Genomic DNA, 24,728 nt, shown 5'->3' with positions numbered 1-24,728 from the left:
GGTTCATGTAATTTGTGCAGTAGTATCTCTTGGGAAAATTTTTTTGTTGGACTTAGTGTTCTTTTAAATACCTAGATCAGAATCTAAGGAGTGACAATTTGCAGCTTTCAAAAAAAAAATATTGTATATGTGGAGTCAGAAAAGGCACTAGACAGAGGCTTGAAATCCTGCTTATTTTGTTGAAAGGGAGGTCAGGATTTTATGACACAGACACACAGCTATTAAAGGTCATCTCTTCTCCAGCAGAACTTGAAAAATGTCTGATGTGAGAACAAGGTGGATTTTGTTTGTGTGATCTCATGATGACCTTCCTGAAAGTCAAATTGCAGGTAATATTCTGCAAATATAAAATAAAAATGAAATAATGTCTGTAAAAAAACAAAAGCAAACTTAGGAAAGCACTGGAATGTTGATACTTTGGTAGGGAGTGGTTTCTGTTCTTTTTCTAAAAGTTGTAAAATCCTAATGAGCAACTTCATTCCTTTTCCTATATTTTGTTTCAGATTAAAAAAGGAAGCAAAATAAATGAAACCTTAACTTGTGTAATGCAGTGTTAATGTGGATACTTATCCCAGTAAATTGCACCGCAGTCTTGTCTTTTCTAGCTATATAGTAACTTACATTATTTTTTTCAAAAAAATGCTGTTTGATTGTTGAGTAGGAGGATCAAATATCATTGTAACTCATTTTAGGATTAGTATATTTCATTTGGAGATGAGAAATATTTGGCTAATTTGAAAAAAAAAACTCTTTAATGTCTTTCTCCTTGGATATAAAGTAGCTGAGAAAGATAAATATTCTTGAAAATCTCTTAAATAAGAATGTTCATGTAATTAGAACCATGCAGTGGATTAAAGTCTCAGTTTGTGTACATTTCCTTAGGAATGTGCTATTTTAATATTCTTCATTGGCTTAAACAAATCTTTGTCTGTCTGTCTTTGCCCTTCACCTCTTTCCTCCCAACTTATTTTTCTTATTCTCCCTTCCATTTCTCATGTTCTTATAGCTGCATTCCTTCATTTGTCTCTCCCTTTGCCCAACACTCTTCCACAGGCTGACAGCTGGGGACAGTCTGAGTCTGTATAATTGTTTTAACTGGGTTTTAGATCATATTATTTAAGAAAACCCTTTTACAGTAGCATTATTCTACAGAACACTCTTTATGTAGCTAAGCTCCGTTGGACTAGGTGAGGTCTTCTAAGAAGTCATTGTGACCGGGTTGTTTGGAGTGATGGTTGGTCATAGGGCAGACTATACAGGTAAATTGTCCAAGCGACCTAGGACCCAATGTAACTTAGGCTCCTAAGTCATGTTGGTGATTTTTGAAAATATTACCCTGCAAGTGGTGGGTGAGTTGGCAATTCATTTGAAAACAAAAGTGCAAAGACTGCCCTGCCTTCTGAAGGTCCAAACAAGAAAGTAACAGGATTTGCTTCAGCGGTAGTGCCTAAAATAACAGGGGGGAAAGGCCTGTGCAAGCTAAAAGAACTAATGTGGAAAGGTTTGATCTTCTCTAGCTGCTGTCCTGTACGCTCCACGTGCCACACAAACACACTCCATGCCTGCAAACACCACACATAACCTGCATTTTAGGGAGCTGGCTGCCTGATGCCAACCAGAAATTTTAGTATTTGTTTGGGGAGCACATATGGATCCATACATCCCTGTTGATCAGCCTTCACTTGATGGTTTGGGGGAATTCATGGCACTTCACTGTTTAGAGTCTTAGGATTCTAACATGCTTCACAAACTTCTATTAACTAATTTATATAGACTGCTTATAATCTCCAGTGGAATCACCTTGCTCCCCTTAAGTGTATAGCAGCCCCCTGTGAGGTGAAATAGAACATCTGCTTAAGAGCACACATCAACACAGCAAAACCCGTGAGGACCATAAGTAAAGAAGGCTTTCTTGGACTGAAATGGCAGTGGAAACTTTAGTATCATTACCTAATTTGGAATTTGTCCAGACACCCAAGCTAACTCCATTACTTTTTTGAGGATGGGAAGGTTCACAGGATTTTTAATAACTCTCTGTCTTACATCTCGTCTGAAAAGACTGCACCCTTTGGCAACAGAATTCTCCTTTAATATCCTGCTGGAGCACTGGTTCAGTATCATCTCAGAGGACAGAGTGCCTCATTAATAAATCACCAACCTCGTAACATGGTTTTTCCCAGGAGCTCTTTCATCCAAGTATTGATCCAGTCAGTGCTTGCTTACCTTATGTCTAATAATCTCACAGTAGAGGAGCATGGCTGTTGACAATGTCCCACATCATCCTATAGAATCAATCTTTTTGTGTGCAGTTGACAGTACAGACATTCTTGTTGGAGTTTAAGGAATTTTTTGGGAAAATGGGAGGAGTTGTATGGAATTTCATTGGCTTGTTTTTAACAAAACTTCTGCTAGCTAATCATCATTTCCCAAGAATGGGGAGGAAAGCAGGATAGACTCTGTATTCAGTAAAGGGAAATTATGAAACAACTTCTTATATTGTCAATTGCTACTAAAGTAACATCTCCCATTATTTTATATTAATTGCTTTTTCTCTTTAATAGTCTTCAAGTTCTGCGTGCATTTGCAGGCAGGTGTAGCATATTTCATTGCTTTAATTAAAACAAGATGCCCACCAGGGCATATAGTAGCACTTCTTACCTCATGAGCCAATATTATACTTTTGTTCTGTGAATCATAAACATAGGGAAATGGTCAAGGAAATAGAGAATTCTCTATGATTAAAAATTAACAAACTGTAACAAAATCTCATTTGGAGATAGGAAGCAAACTCAGATTTTATGGTTATTTCTTCTGATAGGTGCTACCTTGAGGAGGCTTTCCGTGTCTAACACATTGATCTATTCTGGAGTAAGGATCTTTTGTTTTAAATAAGTTTATTTTTAGAAGTGGCCTGTATTATTAAAGAGAGCAATCCATGTTTTGAAAGAAACAAATTGCTCCAAGTAGATATAGAGAATTAGATTTTCCCTCCCACTTCCTGTGTTTCATTTGGAGTTCAGAGGAAAAAGAGAAGTACCAACTAGCTGAATAAATTAAAGGGTGAGCAAGGAGATGAATTGTTCTTTGGCAAGTTATAATGATTTAGTTCGAGTTTCAGTTAAGCAATGCTATCCTTTTCTTGTCAGCTCGCTATCTCTGTTTAACCTCATAACTTTAAGACCATCATCCTAATTTCTTGTCAGCTTGCTATCTCTGTTTTGATTTAAAGACTTCAAGTGACAGAGACTCTACCATTTACTCTAGTTCAAACCAGCAAATGATCCATGCCATACACTGCAGAGTAAGGTGAAAAATCCCCCAGGTCTCTGTGAATCTGACTAGGGGATAATTCCTTCTTCGAGTGCTTGCTCATGTCCATTCCCAACTTAGGTGTGTGCGCGCGCCACATGCACCAGTGCTGGAAAACTTTTTCCACTAGTGCTGTCCGTATGAGCCAGCTCTAGTGCTCCCTGCAGTGGCACCCGCATATAGGCATCGCCGGCTCCTCCTCTCTCTCAGTTCCTTCTTGCCGTGGGTGAAGGTGCTGGAACATATCTTGCCTTCGCAAGTTCTCTCGCTAAACCTAGTGATTTATTCTCTGTTCTAGTGTACATAGTTTGTTTACTTAGTTATAGTTAGTTATAGTTAGTTAGTTGTTAGAGTCCCAAGGTCGGGGCATGCCCCGTTCCCAGGATTTAAACCCTGAGCTTTGTGTAAAAAGCCTATGCCACGGAGCGACCCTCATCAAAGTTGTTTAAAGTGTTTGGGTGAAGCGCACGTTAGCGAGAAGTGTAATATCTGCAAAGGTTTTCACCCATGGACTCAGAAGGGCTCAGAAGGAGCCCTCGCCAGAGCAAACGTCGACCTTGGCACCGGGTCCTCCTCCAAATCCTGGTAGAGGTAGAGGTCCTCACCGCTTAGTGGTGCAGTCTACTCCAGAGGCCTTTCAGGCCATGAAAGACCTCCTGGCGCTGCCCATACTGCTGACGCCGAGGGACAGCGGGCCGCTGCACAGTGATTTGGCACCAGCAGGTAATGTGTCAAGGGACAGATTGGCTCGACAGTCTCCATCTTCGAGACACCATTCCCTGGCGCGTAGGCGCTCCCTGGACTCAGGACAGCACTGGACCGGGCTCCTGCCGTTGGTCTCCAGAGGCCGAGCACTGGGTTGAACACTGAAAGGTTGCCCGGTCTGCGATGTTTCTCTGGTACCAGGGACCCGCTCGCCTAGCCCTTATAGGAAGCCGAAAGATCAGAGCTGGTCCCGTCACGCCCATCATTCAGGCTCTCCCCACCTCTCACCCACTCCTGTAATAGATCTCTGACCGAGTTATTAAAGTTTTCAAATCATGGTTTAAAGACTTTAAGGTACAGAGAATCCACCAGCAAATGAGCCGTGCCCCATGCTACAGAGGAAAGCGAAAAACTCCCAGAGCTTTTGCCAATCTGCTGTGGTGGAAAATTCCTTCCCAACCCCAAATATGGCAATCAGTTAAACCCTGAGCATGTGGGACAGACTCACCAGCCAGATACCCAAGAAAGAATTCTCTGTAATAACTACCATCCCCATCTAACATCCTTTCACAGCCATTGGCATATCTACCATTAGTAGTCAGTCAATTGCCAGATTAGACTATCCCATCATACCTTCCCCTCCATAAATTTATCAAGCTCAGGTTTGATGCCAGGTAGGTTTTTTGCTCCCACTGTTGCCTTTGGGAGGCTATTCCAGAACTTGAGTCCTCTGATGGTTAGAAACCTGCATCTAATTTCAAGTCTAAACTTCCTGATGGCCAGTTTATATCCATTAATTCTTGTGTCCACATTGGCACTGAACTTAAATAATTCCTCTCCCTCCCTGGTATTTATCCCTCTGATGTATTTATAGAGAGCAGTTGTATCTCCCCTGAACCTTCTTTTGGTTAGGCTAAACAAGCCAAGCTCTTTGAGTCTCCTCTCATAAGGCAGGTTTTCCATTCCTCAGATCCTAGGAGCCCTTGGAGTCAGCACCACTCTGGCTAATGGACAGTAACTTCTCCTTGGACAGTGAGGAAGTTGTTCATACCGGACAGGGTCCAGCCCTGCTGCCAACGGTACCGCCTATAGGAGCATGGCAGCAGGGACAGTGGCCTGGTCTGTGGCCTTATTGGTGGGGTTTTCCCGGGGGGATTCCGCAAAACGGTTCCGGGAGAGGAACATCAGTGCCGCACTCCTCCATTCCCCAGAGTTCGGCACCGCACCTGGATTCAGACTCTGACTGAGATGGCTCATGCACTTCGAGCCCGGGGGGAACCACCACACCTGGGGCAGAGGCCCATCCCCCAGTGCAGGTGCCAGCCTCATCCTCATCATCTCCGGACAAGACAGTCACGGAACCCTTGTCTGCGGTGCCAATAGATGACTTCAAGGTGCATTAGGACTTGTTGAAAAGGGTCACCTCCAACTTGTGTCTCAAAATAGAGGAGCTGGATGAGCTGGTCGATGAGCTCTTTGGAATTTTGGCCTTGGCAACCCCTAGCAGGGTGAGCCTCCCAGTCCATGAGGGGGTTGTTAAACTGTCCAAGTTCCTGTGGCAAACCCCAGCCTCTCTGCCCCCCACTTCTACGAGGGCAGAGAGAAAATATGTACTAGCTAAAGGATTTGAATATCTTTATACCCACACCACACCGGCACAGCTGCCAATGAAAGGGACAGAAAGGGGAAAGTTAGCTCGACCCCTAAACACAAAGACACCAAGAGACTCGACTTATTTGGTTGAAAAATTTATTCCACAGCCAGTCTTCAGCTACAGGTAGTGAACCAGCAAGCACTGCTGGGTAAATACCATTTCAATATATGTCAGTCACTGGACAAGTTTGCAGATGCATTGTCCCCTTCCTCTAAGTTTGAGGCCGTCTTAGAAGAGGGGAGATTGGTGGGACGGGCATCCCTGCAAGCGGCCTCCCATGCAGATGCAGTGGACTCGATGGCCAGAACGATGGCCTCTGCAATATCAATGAGATGAACGTCCTGGCTCCAATCCTCAAATCTTCCATCAGAGGTCCAGCAGTCCATCCAGGACCTCCCTTTCGACGGCACAACCCTCTTCATACAAACGGACTCCAGGCTGCATGGCATGAAAGACTCAAGGGTTACCTTGAAGTCCTTTGGCCTGTATACGCCTTCTTCATTTAGGAGGCGCTTCAGGCCCCAGCAGGAGCAGCATTCTGGGGACCATTCCCACAGGGGCTCCTATAAAAAGAAAAATAAAGACTATAAGAGATGCCAGGGCCAATCATCATCTGCTGGCCCTCGCCCAGGCTCTACCTGCCATAATCGAGGCAGGAAACAGGTCTTTTGAAGGTGGGCCTGAGAGTGACCTAGCAGCTACACTTATGGATCCACCTCCTCTTCTGTTTTCCTCTCATTTGGCCTGTTTCCTCCCAGCCTCGGCTTCCATAACTTCAGACAGATGGGTGCTCAACACCCTCCAGTTTGCCTCATTCCCGCCTTCCTGCCCTCCTTCCCCATCCCTCTTCAGGGACCCCTCTCAGAAACAATTCCTCGAACAGGAGGTGCGAGCGCTTCTACAGGTGTGCGGCGGTGGAAGAGGTCCCATGAGACTTTCAGGGTCGAGGTTTTTACTCCTGTTACTTCTTAATTCCGAAAGCTGAGGGAGGTCTGAGGCCTATCCTGGACTTAAAGCACCTCAACAAATTCCTGAGAAGGCTAAAGTTTCGTATGGGTTCCCTAGCCACCATCATTCCCTCTCTGGATCTGGGCAACTGGTACGCCGCTCTCAATGTAAAGGACGCTTATTTTCACATTGCTATCTTCCCTGGCCACAGGAGATACTTGAGATTTATGGTGGGAGATCGCCATTACCAGTTGGCGGTGCTCCCCTTTGGCCTCTCAACTGCGCCAAGGGTCTTCACCAAGTGCATGTTGGTGGTGGCAGCTTACCTACACAGAAAAGAAGTGCAGGTGTTCCCTTACCTGGACAATTGGCTCATCAGGGGCAGTCGAGATCTCAGGTTCAGGCCAGCATCATGGCTATCCAAAGTGTTTGCTAGGCACTGGATCTCCTAATCAACAAGCAAAAATCCACATTCGTTCCTGTGCGGAGGATAGAATTCATTGGGATGATGCTGGATTTATTGAAAGCCAGAGTGTTCCTCCCAAGGGAGTGGTTCCTGGCAACATGAGAGATCGTAACCCGCATTTCAGCCCACCCCCTCACAACAGAGAGAGCCTCCTGGGCCACATGGCAGTCTGAACCTATGTGGTGCCCCATGCCAGACTGCACCTCAGATCCCTCCAGATGTGGTTGGCGTTGGTGTACTCTCCGGCCAGGCACCACCTGGACAGGATACATACGGTTCCTCTGGAAATACTTACATCCCTGGTCTGGTGGACGAACCTGTGCCAAGTGCTGTCGGGAGTGCCCTTCAAAGAGCCCCAGCCGTTGGTAGTTCAATTACGCCCACACCCAGCCTTTTTGCCTAAGGTAGTCTCTCACTTCCACCTTAACCAAGATATTTTCTTACCTGTCTTTTATCCCAAACTTTACACCTCCAGTGAAGAGAGGCTTTTGCATTCTCTCAATGTGCAACAGCCCTAGTGTTTTACGTCTACAGAAAACTAAACCTTTTCGCTGGTCAACGCAGCTCTTTGTGGCAGTTGCAGACTGAATGAAGGGTCTACAGGTTTCTTCTCAGCATCTCTCGAAGTGGATTATGGCCTGTAGCCAGACCTGCTATTAGCAAGCTGGGGTCACAACTCCGGTGACCCTGACAACCCACTCAACCAGAGCACAGTCATCATCTGCAGCCTTCCAGGTGCACGTCCCTATATTGGACATCTGCAGGGCAGCTACCTGGTTGTCAGTGCATACCTTTACATCCCACTATGCCTTGATGCAGCAAGCTCAAGACAACGCTGGCTTCGGTAGAGCGGTGCTTCAAGGGTCACATCCATGAACTCCTGTCTACCTCCGGAGACACTGCTGGTGAGTCACCTAAGTTGGGAATGGACATGAGCAAGCACTCAAAGAAGAATAAACAGTTACTTACCTATAACTGTTGTTCCTTGAGATGTGTTATTCCACACCTGCCCTCCTTCCACCTCAGTTGGAGTTCCAGCAAGAAGGAATTGAGAGGGAGGGGGAGCTGGCAGCGCCTATATGCGGGCGCATGTGCACACTGCTGCAGGGGGCGCTGGAGCTGGTTCATACAGGTACCACTAGGGGAAGACGTTTTCCAGCACCAGTGCATGTGGCGTGCACACACACCTAAGTTGGGAATGGACATGAGCAACACATCTCGAAGAACAACAGTTACAAGCAAGTAACCATTCTTTCCCAACCCCAGATACGTTGATCAGTTAGACCCTGAGCATGTGGACAAAACCCACGAACCAGACACCTGGGAAAGAATTCTCTGTAGCAACTCAAAGCCCTCCCCATCTACTGTCCCATTTTTAGCCATTGGAGATACTTGCTAATAACAGTCACAGATTGGCCATATGCCATTGCAGGCAACTCATCATACCATCCTCTCCACAAACTTATCAATCTCAGTATTAAGGGCTGGTCGTGTAAGGTGCTGAGCGCTTCCTCAATTTTCACTGAAGCCAATGTGAGTTTGGACAGAAAAAGGTATGCAAATTCAGGCTCTAAAATATTATCCTTTAACCACTTTGGAGTTTTTTAATTTTGTTTTTTGTGGGATGGGTGGGCAGATGGGAGATTCATTAAATTCCTATTCAACGTATCTTGGAAAATAAAATCAAACATTTGCAAGCCTCTTTGTATGTGTCTGTCTACTTGTTTGAAAGACATGCATTTTAATACAGTCCTACGAGCAGGGATGATGTTGCGAAATTTGGAATGGGCCGATGAATGTAGCAGCTGTCTTTTTATGTCCATTCCCAGTTATTCCATCAGTGCATATTTTTATATCTACCCATGAGCCTGATTCTTGAAAGATTTAATCGTAGTCCTATAAATCTGCTTGCATTATCCAGACTCTAGTTGATTCTGAAGATAATGATGAAATCATTTAACCATTCTCTTGAGGATTTTTGTGACAATGATAAATGTCTGGACAGCTACACAAATTCCTACAAGGATAGAATATTAAAGTTGAGCAGTCCAGTTCAAGGATAGAGATTTAAAACATAAAAAAAGAGATCGCATTTGAGTTTTGCTACTGAACAGGTACTGTCACAATTTTAATTGACTTTATACTGAAAAAGAATGTCTTCACACTAAATGCTATTTACTTAGGGGCCTGTTTCTCCACTGCTTTCAGTATTTATTATTTGTATTATTGTAGTGTCTAGTAGTCCTTATGCCTTGTGTTGTCATGTTGCTGCAAAATGGGTACATAATGCTACCAAATTACAAGGGCTGTGTTTTACACCACTTTGCAAGATGTAAGGCAGAGGAGAATCAGACTGTAGTTGAGTAACAGAAATTGGCAAATAGGCTGCTATTCAGAATTGGGGTGAAATTCATATTCAGGAGTCCTATTTTGATGAAACATGCATCCCTGAATATGAATGTAACCTTTTTGCCCATCTTATTCCCCATCTGGAGAGCCCCTCTCCTGCCTAGGGAGGAAGACATAAGCTAGTTCTGAGTTAGAGAGCAGTTTAACTAGATGTTGCCCAGCTCCAAACATTTTGGGCCCAATCCAAGTGAAATCAGAGGGAGTTTTGCTATTCACTTCATTGAAAGCAGGATATACAGGAGCAAGTGCATACTTTTATTCATGTGTTAATGCTATAAGATATAGGAGATGGCCTACTCCTTAGCTTGGGTTTGAGGAGCAGGTCTGAGGCTCCCTGAGCTAGGACTAGCTTTATCATTATTCCCTGCCAAAGGATGGGCTATTCAGATAGGGAATTTTTCTTCTCCTGGGTGGGCTGAAGATAGCGTGAAATTAGCTAGTATATTTTCAACTTGCCAGAATTATGGTCTACATTCACTGTATTCAGATTTGGTTCACTGATCTGCTCTCTCTGTGTGTGCGTGTGCGTGCGCGCGCCTGTCTGTCAGTCTACACATATACACCTGTCATAATTATGCATGTTTTCCTCTTAATTTGTACGACAAAGTTAAATACAGTTGGAATAGACTTGGTGTTTTGTTCACAGTCTTATACAGAGCTGAGGAGATGGTTCAGGAATTCATAAGTGGCAGAGTTTTTTTGGTCTTTTGTAAATACTGCATCAAATAAGAATATGTTGTAAATAAACTAGGAGTGCTAGATCAGTATTTATTTACAGGGACATCTTTGGAATATGGGCATCTTGCAATATCAAGAGAATAGCTTTGAGAACTACACTTAATTTTAATATTTCATCAGGAAACTTCATAGGTACTTATCTAGTTGTGAGTTTGGCCTTATGATCTGTCATACCCTTGATGCCCATTATAAGATATGCCAGTAATATAGTTGTTTACCTTCTCAGTAGATCCCTTTCTGCTTATATTTCCAAGTGCTAGATCATTGGCAATGAATGCTAACAAAAGAAAGATTAATAAACGGTATGTATGTTGTAATAGTATGCAATAGGAAATCGTGTTCAAAATTGTTGTATTTCTTCTCTGCTGTGTCTGAAACAGAATGAAAGGAGAGCTGATTTCATGCTCATTGTGATACGTGTTGTTAGGTAGAATCTTTATACAATACCTGAAATAACCATTTTTTCAAAGGTATCTTAGAATTTTCAACTGGTTACCCTTGCTCTGACTTTGTTTATCCCCATTTTGTACATTTTTGCCTTCTCTCGATGTAGACAAAACTCTAGTTGAATATGGCACTTGATCCTAATCTCTGATACATGATACACATTGCCAATTATCTTGGGCAAATCACTAACTAATATGTATGCACCACAGTTGATTTTCTCTCATGGCACACGGTAATGAGGGCAATGCATTGGAGGACAGGATCAAACTATTTCCTGAGAGCCCTGGCAGGGAAGTCAAAAACAATTTACTCCTATATTAGAAGTTCAATTTTTCCTTCTAAATGTAAATTTTTCACTGTATATCTCAATTTAATTTGCCACTAAGGAAATGAATTCTTTTCATCAGAGAATTCAGATGGAAAGTAGGAGTAGAAGATCAGATTGTCATTACATCTAGAGTTTGAAGTCCTCAAATTAGAAATCGAAGACAAGCAGTTGAAAGTTGCTTTCAGTTTGGACACCAAAACAGAGGTACTCCAAAGCTTCTGTATTTAACGAATTGGAAAAATGTATTAGATTGTAATCTCTTTGGGACAGGGACAGTCTTGTTCTGTGTTTGGACAGTGCCTAGCACAATGGGGTCCTAGTCCATGATGGGGGCTCCGAGATATTATTCTAATATAAATAATTATTAATATGTTAGTAACTGTATACTGGGAGTGTATGTACATAAGCATATTAAAACACACAGCATTTGTAGCTCTGTATCCTGAATGAATGTACAAACTTAGTTCCTAGAAAAGCTACACATTTCATCCACCATTGAAACTCAGCTATCAGAGGATGAAATGTGATAGATATTTAATATGTTACAGTGAAACTCCACAGTGCTTATAGAGGAGTAGTGAAAAACAACTATTTGAAATCACAGGTGGCATCTGACCAAGATTATCAGGATTAATATCCTTATTCTTCCAAAGAATGCCATTGGATCTTTGTTGATGGCAAGTGGTGAGGAGCTCAGTTTACGTCTCATCTAAAAGCAGATACCCTGGAGGAATAGTGCCCTTTCATATCAAGGTGGGCATTTGTTAGGCACTGGTATGGGAGAATATTACCACTTCTAATCACTTCTGACAGCACTTAGGTGTTCCTTAGATGTCTCCCATGCAAATATTCACCCAATGTATCCCTACTTAGCTTGTGAAATCAGAGTGGATCATTGCAAAAGGTGATAAGGTCTTCAGGCATAATGCTATAATATTTGTCTGTACATGGTTTTGTTAAGCTAACAACATCATGGGCTGATCCTACATCTTTAAAAATCACTGGCAACATTCCCACTGACTTCATTGGAAGCAGGATTGTGACCTCAACTTGCGGCCCTTCAGCATGATAACTGTTCCATGAAATATTATGATTCAGAATTATAAGTCTTCCATAGTGGTCACATAACTAGTATTATTGCTAAAATTGAACTCTTGAAGCTAGCCATTAATTCTTAATTCTTCATGCATGTGAAATCTATATGAAGGTTCCTAAACTCACCTTTAATTGAGGATCTTTCTTAAATAGTTTTTAAAGAGGTAAGCCTACTAACTGAAACACCTTTTGTCTGTTCAATAAACCCTAGGGATTTTTAGAATGACACCTGTTAGCACATCCATAGTTTAGTCTATTGACACTTTTGCCGTAAGTCATGTAACTTTCCCATTTTTTCTTTCCTGAAGAGCATCAGTTTTATCTAATAATCTCTTATCTCAGTTTGCATCTTGTCCAAGTTACTTTTTGTCATATACCATGAGAGTTCTCTTTCTAATTTCCTCACTGCCTTGCAGTATTTCATTTTTATGGAAGATTTGTTCAGTCTGTGAATTCTCTACTGAAATATTTTTGCAATAAGGAGTGGCAGACATGACAGATTAAGGCTGGAGAGCCTCAGAGAATTATAGAAGGCTTCTTAGTAACTTTACAACTGTCTTGTATTCAATGTGGAGTTAGTCCATGCTGAGTTTACATTTCACACCACTGGGGAAATGAAGGGATGAGGAAGATGGCTCTAAGCCACTTCTCACTCCTCCGTCCAAGACTGGCCTGGGGCTGAAATGGCTTCTTGCATAATTTACAGCAGTGCTGAGAGTGCTCTAAATTATACAGGCGACAGCCAGCCACTGCTCTAGGTGAGGCAGAAAACCAGGCATTTTGGCCTGCATCTGAGGAGGAGAGAGGTGGCATAGAGTCAGCTTATACTGGTTTTGCACCATATGAAGGTTCCCCTGTGATAAAAGGACTCCGCAGCTGCTCTTTTAGTGCAACTTTCTAGTGGCTTTCAGCTACCAGAGAAGCATGAAACAGTTGGAATAGGGGCTGAGGATTTGGCACTTTATCTTTTAACTATGGCTAAATCATATCCATCTCAAATCACCCGGCCTGTAATCAGGCCTACTACTAATTATACTACTTACTAATTATTTGTATTCTACAAATGCCCAGAGTCAGCATAGATCTACATACTGTACAAATGCATCTGAAGGCATGGTCCCTGCACCAAAGAGTTTACAGTCTCATTTCAGACTAGGCCCAACAAGCAAGTGTGACAAACAATTGGAAGGCAGACAGAAGTTGAGGGTAAAACAAGATCACATGATTATGTGTTACTGCACAGGTTTCCACATCAGTTGAACAATTATATATAGCTGGAAATATAAGGATTAACAGCAGTACCCACTGAATGCTTAAGAGTGAGCAATTTCCTGTAGACTTTACTGTGCAAATAGGTTTTCAGGAGAGATTATTGATCTCTCTCTTCTTTCTCTACTTTAACTGCAGCTAATCCTAAAGCTGGACAATTTTATAAGGCTTTAATGTTGGTACGTTTCGTGGTAAAATACACTCAGTATTCTATGGAACTGAAAATCTTCAGTATAGCCCAGAAGCTTTATGGGTTTGTTTGTTTTTTTTAAAAGCCAACTTTCTAGACTTTTATGGTATTAATCCTATCACAAGTATATGATTTAGCAAACAGACTTTATTGCTATTTTAGTATGCCTTTCATACATGTTTTAATCAGTATGTCAACATTGATAAATATATATTGCCTTTTATAGTTAGTGTTCTTATCTTAACTTTTTTTTTTTTTTTAATGCTAGGGAGGATAATGAAAGGAAAGATAGGGTTGTGGTGAAGGCACCAGACTGGGAACCAGGAGAGGTGTGTTCAATTGCTGGCTGTGCCATAGGGTGGTCTAAACTGCAATTGCATATAATCTATGTAGTGTGGCTAAAATGGCAGGGAGGCTGTGGCTGTACAAGGATAGTCCTAACCTGTGCTGCTGTGTCTCCACTGCAATTTTTAGCCATGCTGTGTAGGTTACAGCTGGTGCGGGTATGCCTACCTGAGCTGAAATCACACCTGCGATTGCAATGTAGACATAGCCATAGTCTTTTTGTGTGACCTTGGGGAAGTCCTTTAATTGAGCTGTGTCTTGGTTCCCCATCTGTGAAATGCAGATAATGGTACTTCCTTTTTCCCCACACTTCATCTGTCTTGTATATCTAGTACTAGTTTGTCAGTTTACAATCTGAGCAATGGGCAGCCTGTAAACGCTCCTCCCCATGCTTTGCTATAATCTGTACCTTCAGCAGATTATACCTTCAACCTTTCAATGGCTGGAACTTTGCGGGGGAGGGGGCAGAGTCAAGGCTCTGCTTGTTACTTACCCTTGCTTGCCCATTCTGCACCCAGCTGTGTGGGAGAGGCAGTAGCATCCTCTGTGGCTGCTTTCCCCACTCCATTTATGCAGGTTGCCAGTGCAAAGGACTGAGGGCAGGGACTGCCTTATGCTCTTCTGGGAGGAGAGTAAGGCAAGTCACATTCTTGTCCTCAGACTGTAAAATGTCCAGGGCTGGGACTGTCTCTTGCTATGTGAATGTGTACATGCCTGTCATAATTGGGTGCTATTGTAATGCAAATACTGATAACTCACTAGCCTTTCACAACTAGACATGAGTGTCTATTGAAAATACAGTTGGTCTCATCTTCACGAGAAAATGTTGTGTGCGGGAAAAACTTCTACAGAGTTTGCCTCCCCTCTAGCCTTTTGAAGCCAATGCCACTATAGTTCCTCATCTTCATGAGCTCTGGGTTCACACAGAACAATTTTAAAAATGGATGTCACAAGGAGATAAATTCAGTTGTCTTTTTTTAAAGGCATCACATTTAGTTAGTCCCCCATTATACCTCGGGCGTTTAGGGCAGCGACAATGCTTCTCCATTCCTGTCTGTTTCTGGCAAGTCGTTCAATGGTTCTCCAGCTGTGCCCCAGGTTTTTCAGCCCATTCCACATCTCTTCACCATGTTGTTTTCAGGTGGTCTCATTTTTGCTTGCCTTCATGAGTCCATCTTATTGCTATTATGGTGATGGAATCAACTTCCATCCGAAACACATGGCCAATCCATTTCCAACACCTTCTGGTAATGATGGTGCTTATATCTTCTTGGCTAAACCATATGAATAGATCTTGATTTGAGATTGTTCTTGGCCAAAAGATACAGAAGATTTTTTCTGAAGCAGGTTGTATGAAATGAAGACAGCTTGGACATGTCGTATGTCAAATGAAGACAGCTTGGACATTTGCCATTCCTGAGCATTCTGCACTATAAAGTAGTGTTGAAAATACACAACTCTGATAAATCTTGGGTTTAGCATTGATGCTATATTTTGTTGATTTCCAGACTGTATTTGAGCTCCTAAAGATGTTCCTGGCTTTATTGATTCTGTTCTGAATGTCCTTGTTGCTGCACCAATTCTGCCATGACCACCCCTCGCCCCCACCCCCGCACCCATTCGGTGCTAACAGTCAGCCCAGGACCTGACCTTATTAGGGTATGCCTATGTGATTGGCCGTGCCTTCGGCTCCCACCTCACATATGGGAAATGAAACTGACCATGGGAAATGAAACTTAACTGACCATGGGAAACGAAACTTAACAGCAACCAGGAAAATAAACTTATTGCAAGTGTCCCCAGCCAATCCGGTGCTGGCACGAAGCCCATAGCCACGTCCCTTGCTGCATCTCTGACCAATCAGTTAACCATTCATGTCCCATTTAGCCCATAAAAAGGGGTCTTTCCCAAGCCCCCACTGAGAGCCTTCCCGAACTACCAGCCTGATCACCTGGTCCGGACTCTCCCGCTCCCGTGTACCCCCCCGAGCGCGAATCGTTTGTTAGCCGGCAGAGTTCGAGTTTTTGTGTTCATTATGCTGTGTCCCGTTCCCATCTGAGTGGTAAGGAGTTAATTATCAGCCCGTGTCTTCCAGCTAGCTGACTGTAACATTCCTTCATATCAGTCTGTGACTCACAGTTAACTGTCTGTTGTCTCTTTAAAATTAGTCTGTGCCTTGCAGTTAACTGTCTGTTTAGCATTCCATCGTATTAGCTTGTGTATTGTAGTTAATTGTTTGTTTAAATGTGTATAAATAGTTAAAATTCTATTTTATTTCTGTTGTCTTATAATAAATCCAGTTAATTACTAACCGACTCATTATTAACTCTTGGGGATCATTAACCTGTCGGAACAGTCCTGACTTGTTCCACAATCCTGGCTGATGGTACTGCCCAGATATGTGAATGTAACATTAATGAGAACATAATCCTCTGTCTGTACGATGATGAAACAATATTAAAACTCATGATATCTGTCTTATTATGGTTGATTTTCAGCCCAGTTTGCTGGCTGAATATATTGAGTGAGGTTGTTTTCTCTTGTAGATGGTGATGGATATGTGATAAGACAACAAGATCATCTGTGAAGTCCAGGTCTTCAAGGGATGGGAAGGGTGTCCATCTAATGCCTCTTGGCATGTCCTCTATTGTACATCGCATTGTCCAATCAATGGCAATGTTAAAGAGGATTGTAGATATAATACACCCTTGCCATACTCCTGTTTTGACTTCAAAACTAGCTCACTGTGACCAACACTATATGTAAAGTTGGAATAGAAGCTTTTAATGATGTTAATTATACAAGGAGGGATTCCATAAGCCCACAGAATATGCCATAGGCTGATCCTGTGAATGCTGTCAAAAGTCTTCTCAAAGTCTATGAAATTTATGTAGAGTTGTTTTTGCCATTCTAAGCATTGTTCTATTATATTTTGTAAAGTAAAAATCTAATCAGTACATCCATGCCCTTTCCAAAAATGGGCTTGCTCTTTTCTGAGCACACTATCAACTACCTCTGATATATGCTAGACTATGATCTTACACAATACCTTAGTTGGCACAGACAAAAGTGTAATACCACATCAGTTATTACAATCACTGAGAGCTCCTTTCTTTGGCATCTTCACTATAACCCCAATGGTCCACTTATCTGGCACTTTATCTTTTCCCCAAATTGATATAAATAGGGGGGCCAGGACAGATGCTGCTAACTCAGGATTAACCTTGAACAATTCTGCATTCAAGTTATCCTTGCCAGGAGCTTTCCCATTTTTTAAAGATTTGATGGCTTGAATGATCTCTTCCTTTGTTGGGTTATCTTTGTTGATACTAAGATCTTCTTCTGCCTCTTGAATATTTGCTTTCTCTTTAGGTGGTTCTCTCTTCAGCAATTCTTTGAAATGCTCTATCCAACGCATTTCTTGTTCTTTTTCTGTTGTGAATATGTGGCCTTGTTTGTCCCTTGTTGGTGACTGCCATTTACCAGTAATAAGCCACATCATTTTGTAGATGGTTCCTGTTCACCACAGACAGCTGCATCTGCTGTTTGTATTGCCAGATTATCAATATAATGTCATTTATCCACTCTAGCAAGGAGTTTAATTTCCTGATTGTCTTACTACACTGCTCATGGTATTTGTCCTTTAGCCTCTGAGATTTTATGTCTAAATTCTTTTTTTCTTCAGGGCTCACCTGAGTTCTATAGAGTTCCATGCACTGGTTGTAATCCACTCCTGTCTTTTCTTCTGCCTATAGCCTAGACAGGCTTCACTACTGTGTTTATAAATTGTTGTTACTTTATCCCACTTCTTGTTGATCTCCTCATCTGGGTTCCCCTTCTCTTCAAGATCTGCAAGTGCCTTGTTCTGTAACTTTAGAACAAAAACTATCTGTATTTCAGGTGACTTAAGCTTATCAACGTCAAAACATCTCTGTATCTTTTATTCAATGGACCCACGCTTCTCAGTTTTAGCTTGATGGAGGCTGTCACAAAGTGATGGTCACTGCCAACATCTTCCCCCCTTCTCACTTTCACATCGGTCAGTGAGTGTCCCCATTTACTATTAATCATTATATGATCAATCTGATTCTTATCTTTGCCATTTGGAGAACACCATGTCAGCTTGTGAATTTCATGGTGTTGACATAGAGTTCCACCGATGACTAGATTGTTCATATTGCAGAGATGAACAAGTCGCTCTCTGTTTTCATTCATAGTGACACAGCCATGTCTTCCCATTGCTCTGTCATTATTTGTGTATCTTTATCAACCTTAGCATTCAGGTCTCCCAGGACAGTACTTAATGGCATGGTACTCTTTCCAACTCTGCCTTTAGTATAAGGTAGGATTTGTCCTTTGCTTCTTCATCACTGTCATTTGTCGGAGCATAGCACTGAATCAGAGTGGTGATATTGTGTTTCCCTTTCAATCTACCTCTCATAAATCTGTTGCTGATTGGCTTCCACTCAAACAGGGACCGCTCCACTCCCTTCTTCAGAAGAATAGCAACACCCTCATCATGTTGTTCATCATCCCATCCAGAATACAGCAAAGGCTGTTGTTAATCTTCCTGATCCTGTTCATCTATTCTCACTTAACACCCAGGATTTATAATCTATAGCGTCTCATCTCTGCTGTGACCTGAGCTAGCTTCCCTGTTTCATACATTGTCCATATGTTCCAAAAACCAAGTTTGGTTTTTGTCTTGGTGTTGAGCACTTCAGTCTTCATACCAGTGAGTTCCTTTCAGCTTTCACCACTGTCAGTCATATGGGTCATTGACTTCTGAAGGCCATCACACACAGTAATGGTTGATTTTTTTGCCACTGTTTTCATAACATTTTATTTTTTACAGGACAGGGTTGTTAGCCTTGTACCTAACCCCCAACCTAGAGGATCAGAGTGTCTGTTTTTGTCTGGCTCCTCCCCCAGAGACCAACCAGCATGGTTGAACCTACCAGGAGCAAAAAAGCCCCTGCCGACACAGACTCTAGGGATCATTAGAGCACGCAAGCTGTCCCTCCATGATAAGGCACAGACACCAAGTGACAGCCATCACATTTGGCAGCTATAAATTCGTTCATTCCAATATTATATCTCCCAAAAGCCAATGTAAGTCCATTACTACCTGTAGATTGAGTGAAGAGATCTGATTCGCACTCCCCATACAGCTATGTGAATAGTTAATGAGAGATTTCCTTTTTTATCACTTTGTGCTCAGTTCTTTCATGACACCAGTTGCTTTGCAGTCGTCTTTCATTAGATGCTCAAGGCTATTGAAAACATCATATGTTTAGCCACTCTCACCTCTTCATGTTTGACATCTAGGATTCTCCTATCTCAGTACTTCTCTGTCAGCACTTTAAACCTTGTGGTTATTCAAGTGAGGTAAAAAATCTTTAGATTTGATATTTGCAGCAGCCTTTTCTTCACATCTTTTCACTTTTTTTTATTTCCTTCCCCATTCTGTCACCTATCTCTCTGTGCTGTCCTTATACCTTCACTGCACTCTTTGTCCAACTGGAACTTTGATCTCTTTCATCAATAGATTTCCATCTGCCAATTGTATTTCATTACCTTTCATGTTTTTGGTTGGGTGAATATGCTCAGTAAGAGGTGTGAGACCTTTTAAACGTGAATAAGACGAGCAGGAAGAGTACAGAGAGTGCAAAGCATTTTATTACACCTGCCTAGCTCTAGAGATGCATAGACTCTCAGGTTATGAACTTTTTCTCTCAATAAATATGTACCTCAAAGCAAAGGCAGTTGTAAACATTGCTCTTTTGGGGGACTTCACCTGAAACTACTTGCCTTATTATTTATTAAGGGTTTGTGTCTAGGTGCCTATCACACTGCTGTACAAGATACAAAGGGCTAGATTGATCTTTCTACCAAAGGGTATGGTATGGCCATGTTACCCCAGGAGGAGACAAGGGAGTGACTCACAGTTCATCCCTTGATTCCCCCTTTATGGGAGACGAGAGAAGGGGAAAGAAATTACTTCACTCCATTTTATGGAGCAGCTCACTTCTTTTCCCCTCCCTCTGTGTACCTGACCGGCTACTCTGCCTGGGGAGTGGGAGTGGGAGGTGCAAAGTGAAGGCCATTTCTTATCCTTTGCCATCTCAGCCTCCTCCCAACCCACTTGCTCATAAAGGGAGCATCAGGCAAGCAACTCCTGCTGTCCCTTCTGCATTTGGCATCACAATCTGAGCAGCCCTTACTCAGCTGAAGAGGGGAGTAATCTTGCTCTCCTTTGCAATGAATGAAGGGCTGTGACATTCTAGTTCAAATTAAAAACAGTCCCTGCCCAGAAGAGTTTATAGTCTTAAAGACAGTAAAGCAGAAGACAGGATGCCCTGTTAAGGCAAGGGAAGGAATAACTTAGATAGGCTGGCCAGACGTCTCCGATTTCCAGGAACAGTCCCTGATTTAGGTACTCTGAACCCAGCAATAACCTGTCCCCATAAATGTCCCCAATTGGCTTTGTCACCAAATAGTGGTTTAAAAATGCAGCAAAATTGTAATAAATAAATGTGACACAAATAATAAAATGTAACCTCTGCACCACACTTCAGATTTTACTTGTACTGAAATCATAGGTCTATAAATATGGCATAAAATACTGTATATAATTAGCTTGCTCGATTATACCTCATCTCTCTCTCTACACATTGCTGTAACTATGGCTACAAGGCTGTTACATGCTAAGGTCAATTTGACTGTGCATGTGGTGTCAATGATGATTGCAAAAGTGCAATGGCGCTGTCCAAGAAATGTAAGTGTTACTTCAACGACCAACTACAAAAAGAATTTTTTTCTTGCAACCAACTACAAAATAAACCTCTGTCTTACGTACAATGTGCCATTCCGTATTCACCATTTCCGACGAAGGTATAAGTAAACACAAATCCATCCTAACTGCCTGTGCTGGTTCAAGTTCTGTAACTTCATTTTTTCATAAAGTTAAGCCAATACAGAGTGAATATGACCTTGCTACAGAAGAGGGAATTTTTGCTTGTCACACCATTTGTCACAACCACAATTTAAGATCAATAGACTGTACCTTGAGTTTAAATAGAAAATTCTACAATCACAAATTTAGTTGTGCGAGAACAAATTGTGATGCAGTTGTCACAGATGTATTCGCAATATGGGCAACAGATGAACTGAAATATAATCTGGACAATGTTGTATTTGTATTATTTTCAGCTGATGCATCTAACCACAGACATGTAAAACTGTCGCCTATCTTGGTTCATTACTTCAAGGTATATGATGAAATCACATCCGTGGAGACAAAGCTACTTGATTTTGTTGAACTAAAAAGTGAAACAGGTGAACTAATTGCAGCAGAGATACTTGCTGTTATAGAAAAGTTCTGCTGGAAAATAAGGTTGTGGCTTTCTCTGCCAATAATACAAACACAAACTTCGGTGGGCTACGCAGACAAAGGAGAGAAAACGTGCATACTAAAGTCAGGGCAGCCTTACAAAGGGAGGTGATAGGCCTCAGATGTCCCACTCATATTGTTCACAACTGTGCCTAAACTGCATTGGATACAATCCCAGGGGATGTTGAATATATACTTACCAAGATTTTTGGATATTTTCACAATTTCACTGTTTGAGTTGAAAGACTGAGGAGTTTTTGTGAGTTTGTAGGGCAAGAGTACCAAAACATCCTGGGGCACAGCAATGTCTGGTGGCGCTCAGTATTACCTTCTATTATATGAGCTGCTTAAGTCATTTTTTTCTCTCAGAAGAAAAGTGTCCAGTTGTTCTTCAGAAGATATTTGAAGACCCTACAACTGAACTCTGGCTCACTTTCATTCAAGGTAATCTGTCACTTTTCCATGACACAATAAAATTGCTGAAAGGGGAAGATCACTGTGTAGTGGAATCTGCTGACATCCTGAACAATCAGGAAATAAAGCTGTCTGCAAGGTCTGAGGAAGACTTTGTTCCAGTTTTAGTGAAAAAACTACTAAAGGAACAAGAACGGACTGGGTTTTTGACACATGAATCATACTTTAATGTTTCTCAATCTTTTTTTGACACATCAGTTAAATACATACACGCATGGGGAAAACACACAGATGACCTTAAAGACCTGCATTGTCTGCTTTTGAAAAAGGTGCCTGTAAGGTCTGAGATCAGATGAAATGCCCAAATGTAACAATTGATCAAGATGCTCTGTTTGGTGAAGTGACTTTTCTTAATGAATTTTTAAGAGGGAAACTAGGTGAATGGAGTGCATCTGCTACGTTGGTTGCTTACAAGTGGAACACAGTCGTGACACATTTCACAGAATCCAAGGTACCTCACATTAACCTGAAAAAACTAGCTGAAGCCAGGCAGCAATGCAACTGTTGAAAGAGGTGTTCTCGCTGATGAATGACATGTGGATGGCAGAGAAATCGATATTCAATGTACAAACTGTGAAAGCCATTCTCGTTGTAAAAATGAACTTTAAACTGTCCTGTCTAGAGTTTGTGGAAGAACTCACCAAGAACAACAATATTCTCAAGCAAATACATTCATCAGAGAAATACTCCAGTTAATGCAAACTTACCATTCTGTTGTCAGCCGTAAGGATAATACTGGTAAGTATTCTTTCTGTGTTTACGGATTGAATGTGAGAAATATGATGTATTTAAGTTAGCTATAGCTATGTATAAAAATATGTTCATAACATCTGTTTTTACATAACATTTCTTTCTCAAAAGCAGTAACTACCCCCTACCTACCACCCTGCTCCTAAAAATATGTCCCTGAATATCATTACAAAAATCTGGTCAACCTAAACCTAGAGGACTTTTTATAATATTTGGTTTTGTTCACTTTTCATGGGTATAACTTAAATCAGTCCGTAGGAAGGACTAGAAAACGGTGAGTGGTGGATGGGTGAATTTGTGTCTGAAGAGTGAGCAATCAGGCCATTTCAGGGTTCTCTAAATGATGTCTGATTCTCTTGCATATATCATTCACTGTTAAAGTGTAGATCCACAGGTTTTGTTCTCCGTGCATGTTTATGATATTGTTTATTTTTGCTGTCTTCTACTAGTTCAGTTGCAATTTGTACTGATGTTAGTTACAATCATATACTAGAAAATTCTTACATTCCTGTTGCTATACAGAAAGATACAAATATAATGCATGTTAAGAGTATACACTCAAGATGAAACTCACTGCACAGGCAGTCATCAAGGGGGTAAAGCACCCATTGTCTGGGAAGTCTGATCTTTTCTGTGGTTTCTTTGTATTGCAAAGCAGTTGCACAAAAGAAGCGTTGACACCCACACTTACGTTTTGAAGCCATGTGGTCCTAAGTGGGCAGGTTTGGACTAAGGGAGTTTCAAGGTGGGAAGCCCAGGGGTTAAGAGAGGGATAGGGAATCATGTGTTGAAGATGAGGGATTTCAGGAGACTCCAAGAGAGACGGGCCCAGCTGCCTGTTCATGATAAACCTGTAATATAGCCTAGCTTATGTCTGTAAATGTGTAGTTTGTGGCCACTTCTGTTGGAGAAAACATGACTTGTGTATATTTTGTACATATTTGAATTACGTTAAGAAAATACCCTGACTCTGGCTCACCTATTTTTGCTTCAAATGGGAAACTGACTTGTAAGGCCCCAAAATTTGCTTAGCAAAGGGGCAATACTACAGTGTTAACTTTTGAGATTTAGTATGTGAACTTCAAAGATAAAGTTCCTACAGTGATCTTAACTCAACCCTCTTGCATGTATGTATTGCAAAGAATCTTTAATAGCATTCACACAATGAAAGATCTTGTGGTAATGCACAAGAGGCAAGTTAAAGTTACTGTGAGAACAATATACCTGCAGCCAGACCTCGTTTGGCTATATTCTTGTGAGATCTCACAAGCCAGTTAGTGTAGGGCCTGTTTTGTGGCACTCCAGAATACTGTAAATCAAGACAGAGCAGTAAGAGATGTGGAGAGTTTACAACCATGCAGCTGTACATTTGTATGACAACCAATTCACCCCAACAAATCTACCAGGAGTGTGGGGGCAAAGTAAAGGGGTTGGTCTTGACTGCACTGTACCCCTCTGATGATGGAGTTAGGATGAGAGATGGCTACAAAAGAAATGTGTATGTGACCAGCTCATTTCTTTTGAACAGATAAAGAACTAATAATGGGTTAAATATATGGATATTTTAAATTTAATTTTCTTGCTGGGGATTTTTTTTTAATCACAGGTTACAAGCTACAATAGCACCTAATGTAGCATTCACAGCCTTGGCCAGGTTAGCATGACCTTTAAATAGTGATAATCTGCCCAGTAGCTTTGAAGTGTGAAATATGCTTTGTGAGAGTTACCTATTTTCTACTGTATTTTCAAGAGAAATCAAAGATGTTTTAGGTGGCTTACATAGTGATGCCTATAGCTGAGGTTGCTTGACATATCATATAATAAGCAACTGAAAACAGGGTTGTATAATGTTGCCAAGTTGTAACTATTTTGGAGCTGAAATTTTCCATCTGGGATTCTGCCATTTTGTTGAGAAGCTCACATGCCCCGATGCTTTGGATCATGGACTTGAAATTTGGCAGAGAAGTTGCCTTTGTGTCAAGAATGTGCTTTTTGTTGTCCCTGTGAAAATGTGCCCAATTTTGGCCAAATTATAAACCTCTAAAAATCTCAGTTTGCAAATGCTCAGTGAAGACTTATTAGAGTTTGGCAGCTAAATTCTCTGAAGATTTAGTCTTCACTGAACATGCTTCATTCCCTCCCAGCTGTTATGTGCTGACTAGATTGTATATGCATCATCCCCACAGAGCAACTGATCATGCTTCATCC

At 41.7% G+C, this 24,728-nt stretch overlaps 1 protein-coding gene across 4 annotated transcripts in view; it reads left to right on the top strand.

The window, feature by feature from the left end:
* Positions 1–24,728, top strand: part of EVC2 (EvC ciliary complex subunit 2) — a 150,094-nt gene that overhangs the window by 60,890 nt on the left and 64,476 nt on the right. The gene's annotated exons all lie outside the window — the stretch shown is intronic.

This window comes from Emydura macquarii, unplaced genomic scaffold (assembly GCF_026122565.2).
Source record: "Emydura macquarii macquarii isolate MOO-44397 ecotype Brisbane River unplaced genomic scaffold, CSIRO-AGI_Emac_v2 contig_1768, whole genome shotgun sequence".
NCBI lineage: Eukaryota > Metazoa > Chordata > Testudines > Chelidae > Emydura > Emydura macquarii.
Note: the sequence above shows the minus strand (reverse complement) of the source record. Positions and strands in the feature narration are given on the sequence as shown.